This window comes from Numenius arquata, unplaced genomic scaffold (genome assembly GCF_964106895.1).
Source record: "Numenius arquata unplaced genomic scaffold, bNumArq3.hap1.1 HAP1_SCAFFOLD_598, whole genome shotgun sequence".
NCBI lineage: Eukaryota > Metazoa > Chordata > Aves > Charadriiformes > Scolopacidae > Numenius > Numenius arquata.
The window spans coordinates 70,761-77,500 of NW_027414392.1; positions in this window are offsets into that span (position 1 = coordinate 70,761).

The following is a 6,740-nucleotide window of genomic DNA, read 5'->3' on the forward strand; positions in this document are numbered from 1 at the left end:
GGCACCCCCGCCCCACCGCGCGCGCCCACACGCGCAGCCCTCCCAACGCCCTCAGCCCCCCCACGCCCCCCTCGCAGCCCCCCGAGCCAAAACCGAGCGGAACGGAAAAGCCCACCGCGAGAGGCGAAAGCCGGCGAGCGCCCGGCGGCGCCGGCACCCGCCGCCGGATCGGGGCCGCCGGTCCCCGAGTCCGCCGGCGGCCGGCGAGCTCGCGTCGCGGCGGGGCGCCGGGCGGCTCGCGGCGGGGGCCGCCGGCTCTCGCCGACCCCGGCGGCCGGGGAGGCAAAGCGGCGGGGGGAAAAGCACCCGCCCCGGCACCCCCGCCCCACCGCGCGCGCCCACACGCGCAGCCCCCCCAACGCCCTCAGCCCCCCCACGCCCCCCCTCGCAGCCCCCCGAGCCAAAACCGAGCGGAACGGAAAAGCCCACCGCGAGAGGCGAAAGCCGGCGAGCGCCCGGCGGCGCCGGCACCCGCCGCCGGATCGGGGCCGCCGGTCCCCGAGTCCGCCGGCGGCCGGCGAGCTCGCGTCGCGGCGGGGCGCCGGGCGGCTCGCGGCGGGGGCCGCCGGCTCTCGCCGACCCCGGCGGCCGGGGAGGCAAAGCGGCGGGGGGAAAAGCACCCGCCCCGGCACCCCCGCCCCACCGCGCGCGCCCACACGCGCAGCCCCCCCAACGCCCTCAGCCCCCCCACGCCCCCCCTCGCAGCCCCCCGAGCCAAAACCGAGCGGAACGGAAAAGCCCACCGCGAGAGGCGAAAGCCGGCGAGCGCCCGGCGGCGCCGGCACCCGCCGCCGGATCGGGGCCGCCGGTCCCCGAGTCCGCCGGCGGCCGGCGAGCTCGCGTCGCGGCGGGGCGCCGGGCGGCTCGCGGCGGGGGCTGCCGGCTCTCGCCGACCCCGGCGGCCGGGGAGGCAAAGCGGCGGGGGAAAAGCACCCGCCCCGGCACCCCCGCCCCACCGCGCGCGCCCACACGCGCAGCCCCCCCAACGCCCTCAGCCCCCCCACGCCCCCCCTCGCAGCCCCCCGAGCCAAAACCGAGCGGAACGGAAAAGCCCACCGCGAGAGGCGAAAGCCGGCGAGCGCCCGGCGGCGCCGGCACCCGCCGCCGGATCGGGGCCGCCGGTCGCCGAGTCCGCCGGCGGCCGGCGAGCTCGCGTCGCGGCGGGGCGCCGGGCGGCTCGCGGCGGGGGCCGCCGGCTCTCGCCGACCCCGGCGGCCGGGGAGGCAAAGCGGCGGGGGAAAAGCACCCGCCCCGGCACCCCCGCCCCACCGCGCGCGCCCACACGCGCAGCCCTCCCAACGCCCTCAGCCCCCCCACGCCCCCCTCGCAGCCCCCCGAGCCAAAACCGAGCGGAACGGAAAAGCCCACCGCGAGAGGCGAAAGCCGGCGAGCGCCCGGCGGCGCCGGCACCCGCCGCCGGATCGGGGCCGCCGGTCGCCGAGTCCGCCGGCGGCCGGCGAGCTCGCGTCGCGGCGGGGCGCCGGGCGGCTCGCGGCGGGGGCCGCCGGCTCTCGCCGATCCCGGCGGCCGGGGAGCGAAATAGGCGTCCAGAGTCTGCTCAGGCAGACTTGCCGCCAGCAGCGGCGTCGGGGAAAATAAACAGATTATTATTTAACAACTGGTAATTCATCATCATAAGGAGCAATAAACCGACCGTAACAGTAATAGTAATAAGAGCAACAATAACGACTATTAAAAAAAAAAAAAATCACAACTGTTCCGCGCCCCTCCTCTTCCCCCCTCTCCCCGCCGCTCCGGGAGATCCGGGTGAGGGTTGCCCCTGTATTAGAGACGCCCGAATCTTGAAATAGGCGAAGGGGGGAGAAAATTAAAGAGCCAAAAAAAAAAAAAATCGAACATCCCCCCCCCCCAGCTCGGTCTGCTGTATCCCCATCAGGGCGTACCCAGTACCGGAAACGCTTGACTCTTTAAATCGGGGGACGAGGGCGAGAACGATAGTTAAGGAAAAAAAAAACCCACACGGTATAAATAATCCCCCCCCCACCCGCCCCCCCCGTAATCCTTCCACCCTGGGAGAACCGGGATACGGCAGCCGCGCCGTCCCGGTCCGGGTGGGTCTACCCGCCTCGGCAGCCGGCTGCCAGGTCTACCCACCTCCGGGACCGGTCCGGGCGTCCAGGTCTACCCGCCTCGGCAGCCGGCTGCCAGGTCTACCCACCTCCGGGACCGGTCCGGGCTGCCAGGTCTACCCGCCTCCGGGACCGGTCCGGGCTGCCAGGTCTACCCGCCTCGGCAGCCGGCTGCCAGGTCTACCCACCTCCGGGACCGGTCCGGGCGTCCAGGTCTACCCGCCTCGGCAGCCGGCTGCCAGGTCTACCCACCTCCGGGACCGGTCCGGGCGTCCAGGTCTACCCGCCTCCGGTCCGGGCTGCCAGGTCTACCCACTTCCGGGACCGGTCCGGGCTGCCAGGTCTACCCGCCTCCGGGACCGGTCCGGGCTGCCAGGTCTACCCGCCTCGGCAGCCGGCTGCCAGGTCTACCCACCTCCGGGACCGGTCGGCCAGGTCTACCCGCCTCCGGTCCGGGCGTCCAGGTCTACCCGCCTCCGGTCCGGGGTGCCAGGTCTACCCGCCTCCGGGACCGGTCCGGGCTGCCAGGTCTACCCGCCTCGGCAGCCGGCTGCCAGGTCTACCCGCCTCCGGGACCGGTCCGGGCTGCCAAGTCTACCCGCCTCCGGTCCGGGCTGCCAGGTCTACCCGCCTCGGCAGCCGGCTGCCAGGTCTACCCGCCTCCGGGACCGGTCCGGGCGTCCAGGTCTACCCGCCTCCGGGACCGGTCGGCCAGGTCTACCCTGCTCCGGTCCGGGCTGCCAGGTCTACCCGCCTCCGGTCGGGGATGCCAGGTCTACCCGCCTCCGGTCGGGGCTGCCAGGTCTACCCGCCTCCGGGACCGGTCCGGGCTGCCAGGTCTACCCGCCTCGGCAGCCGGCTGCCAGGTCTACCCACCTCCGGGACCGGTCCGGGCGTCCAGGTCTACCCGCCTCCGGTCCGGGCTGCCAGGTCTACCCGCCTCCGGGACCGGCAGGGCTGTCCGCTTGACCCGCCTCGGCAGCCGGTCGCCAGGTCTACCTCGCTCCGGCGGCACTTGGGCGTCCAGGTCTACCCGCCTCCGGTCCGGGCGTCCAGGTCTACCCGCCTCCGGGACCGGCAGGGCTGTCCGCTTGACCCGCCTCGGCAGCCGGTCGCCAGGTCTACCTCGCTCCGGCGGCACTTGGGCGTCCAGGTCTACCCGCCTCCGGTCCGGGCTGCCAGGTCTACCCGCCTCCGGGACCGGCAGGGCTGTCCGCTTGACCCGCCTCGGCAGCCGGTCGCCAGGTCTACCTCGCTCCGGCGGCACTTGGGCGTCCAGGTCTACCCGCCTCCGGTCCGGGCGTCCAGGTCTACCCGCCTCCGGGACCGGCAGGGCTGTCCGCTTGACCCGCCTCGGCAGCCGGTCGCCAGGTCTACCTCGCTCCGGCGGCACTTGGGCGTCCAGGTCTACCCGCCTCCGGTCCGGACTGCCGGGTCTACCCGCCTCCGGGACCGGCAGGGCTGTCCGCTTGACCCGCCTCGGCAGCCGGTCGCCAGGTCTACCTCGCTCCGGCGGCACTTGGGCGCGCTGGTCTACCCGCCTCCGGTCCGGGCTGCCAGGTCTACCCGCCTCCGGGACCGGCAGGGCTGTCCGCTTGACCCGCCTCGGCAGCCGGTCGCCAGGTCTACCTCGCTCCGGCGGGACTTGGGCGCGCTGGTCTACCCGCCTCCGGTCCGGGCTGCCAGGTCTACCCGCCTCCGGGACCGGCAGGGCTGTCCGCTTGACCCGCCTCGGCAGCCGGTCGCCAGGTCTACCTCGCTCCGGCGGGACTTAGGCGCTGTTCCGGGGTGGCGGGTAGACCTTTTGTCCCCAGCGCTACTTCCAGCAGCCGAAGGGGTCGCTGTTTTACGCTGCCTCCAGTTACGTCATCGTAAAAGTCGGCGTGGTTGGCGCTCCTCCCCGGTGGGCAGAGCCTACGTTCTTGCCGCTGTCCGGGAGCGATGAACCGTATCTCCATATTAGGGGAACGGCATAGCAGCTAGGCTCCGGAGGGGAGCTAGCGAGGCGGAGGTGGCGCCCGCGGGTCTCCCGGCGAAGTGGAGCGCTGGATCCCGCGGGGGAGGGAAGGACAAAGACCGGCAGTTGGCAGTGGCCGGCACTCGAACGCGTACGGCCGGGGAAGACGGGGCACCTTCCCCGGTCCCGGAGGGGGACCCGATGAGGACAGGGAATCCTGGCGGCATGTGCCGCAGGATTCGGCCGGGGAGTGGAGAGCCTGCCGCGGCTTTCCTCGGCTCCGGAGGGCCCCCGATGATGGGCTGGGTGAGGAGAGCGGCGCCTCACCCTTTTTCTCCGGCCCTAAGCCGGAGCCCGCCGCGGCGCGGGGGAGAGCGCGGGTGGCCGGTGCCGGTGGCCGGCCAGCCCGGGGGGGGCGGCGGGCGGAGGGTTCCCGAGCCGGCGTCGGCTCGTTCCTCCGTCCCGGAGCAGGGGTGCCGCCGAGGAGGAGAGAGGGTTGCCGGCGGGCGAGGCGGCGTCGCCTCGTCCTTTTTCCCTCCGGCCCTAAGCCGGAGCCCGCCGCGGCGCGGGGGAGAGCGCGGGTGGCCGGTGCCGGTGGCCGGCCAGCCCGGGGGGGGGCGGCGGGCGGAGGGTTCCCGAGCCGGCGTCGGCTCGTTCCTCCGTCCCGGAGCAGGGGTGCCGCCGAGGAGGAGAGAGGGTTGCCGGCGGGCGAGGCGGCGTCGCCTCGTCCTTTTTCGCTCCGGCCCTAAGCCGGAGCCCGCCGCGGCGCGGGGGAGAGCGCGGGTGGCCGGTGCCGGTGGCCGGCCGGCCCGGGGGGGGCGGCGGGCGGAGGGTTCCCGAGCCGGCGTCGGCTCGTTCCTCCGTCCCGGAGCAGGGGTGCCGCCGAGGAGGAGAGAGGGTTGCCGGCGGGCGAGGCGGCGTCGCCTCGTCCTTTTTCCCTCCGGCCCTAAGCCGGAGCCCGCCGCGGCGCGGGGGAGAGCGCGGGTGGCCGGTGCCGGTGGCCGGCCAGCCCGGGGGGGGCGGCGGGCGGAGGGTTCCCGAGCCGGCGTCGGCTCGTTCCTCCGTCCCGGAGCAGGGGTGCCGCCGAGGAGGAGAGAGGGTTGCCGGCGGGCGAGGCGGCGTCGCCTCGTCCTTTTTCGCTCCGGCCCTAAGCCGGAGCCCGCCGCGGCGCGGGGGAGAGCGCGGGTGGCCGGTGCCGGTGGCCGGCCGGCCCGGGGGGGGCGGCGGGCGGAGGGTTCCCGAGCCGGCGTCGGCTCGTTCCTCCGTCCCGGAGCAGGGGTGCCGCCGAGGAGGAGAGAGGGTTGCCGGCGGGCGAGGCGGCGTCGCCTCGTCCTTTTTCCCTCCGGCCCTAAGCCGGAGCCCGCCGCGGCGCGGGGGAGAGCGCGGGTGGCCGGTGCCGGTGGCCGGCCAGCCCGGGGGGGGCGGCGGGCGGAGGGTTCCCGAGCCGGCGTCGGCTCGTTCCTCCGTCCCGGAGCAGGGGTGCCGCCGAGGAGGAGAGAGGGTTGCCGGCGGGCGAGGCGGCGTCGCCTCGTCCTTTTTCGCTCCGGCCCTAAGCCGGAGCCCGCCGCGGCGCGGGGGAGAGCGCGGGTGGCCGGTGCCGGTGGCCGGCCAGCCCGGGGGGGGCGGCGGGCGGAGGGTTCCCGAGCCGGCGTCGGCTCGTTCCTCCGTCCCGGAGCAGGGGTGCCGCCGAGGAGGAGAGAGGGTTGCCGGCGGGCGAGGCGGCGTCGCCTCGTCCTTTTTCCCTCCGGCCCTAAGCCGGAGCCCGCCGCGGCGCGGGGGAGAGCGCGGGTGGCCGGTGCCGGTGGCCGGCCAGCCCGGGGGGGGCGGCGGGCGGAGGGTTCCCGAGCCGGCGTCGGCTCGTTCCTCCGTCCCGGAGCAGGGGTGCCGCCGAGGAAGGAGAGAGGGTTGCCGGCGGGCGAGGCGGCGTCGCCTCGTCCTTTTTCCCTCCGGCCCTAAGCCGGAGCCCGCCGCGGCGGGAGGGCAGAGAGCGGAGGGTTCCCGAGCCGGCGGCGGTTCGTTCTTCCGTTCCCCGAGGTGCCGGTGAGGAGGGTGTCGGCGGGCGAGGCGGCGTCGCCTCGCCCTTTCCTCCGGCACGGGCCGTACGTGGGGGGGCCCGTGGAGTCTGGCCCGCCCTGGCTTCCCTCGTTCCTGGAGGGCTCGGAGCGAGGGTCCGCAGGGCTCTCGCAGCTTTTTTTCGGTGTCCGAGTTTTGCTTTTACCGGTTTTTTTTCCGTTTCCGCTGTTTTTTTCTCTGTACCCTTTGCTCTCCTTCCCCGGGGTAAGCGACCGCCCGCGGGGAGGGGCAAGACCGGCGGCCGGCGGCGGTCGTCCGGCACTCTGGAACGCTGAAAGGCGACCGGGGGAGTCAAGCCTGCCGCGGCTTCGCCCCGGTCGGTCCTGTCGCTGTCGCTGAAGGGAATCGTGCGGAGCCGGGGGGGTGGCGGCACCCCCCGCTCGTTTCACTGATCCAGACCCGCAGGCAGCGCCCGCTGAGGCGTTCACCCCGGGCGCGTCGGAGAGGCTCCGCGGCGGGCCGGTTCTGCCGGTGTTCAGGCCGTCGGAGCACCTCTCGCGGACGTTGCCTTCTCGCTCGCACGCAGGGCCCCGCGTCTTGCCGTCCGCCCCCCGGGCGGCGGCGGTCGCGCGTGGCCGTCGGCTGGCTCGAGACCGTGGCCGCGCGGCCTCGGCTTCCTT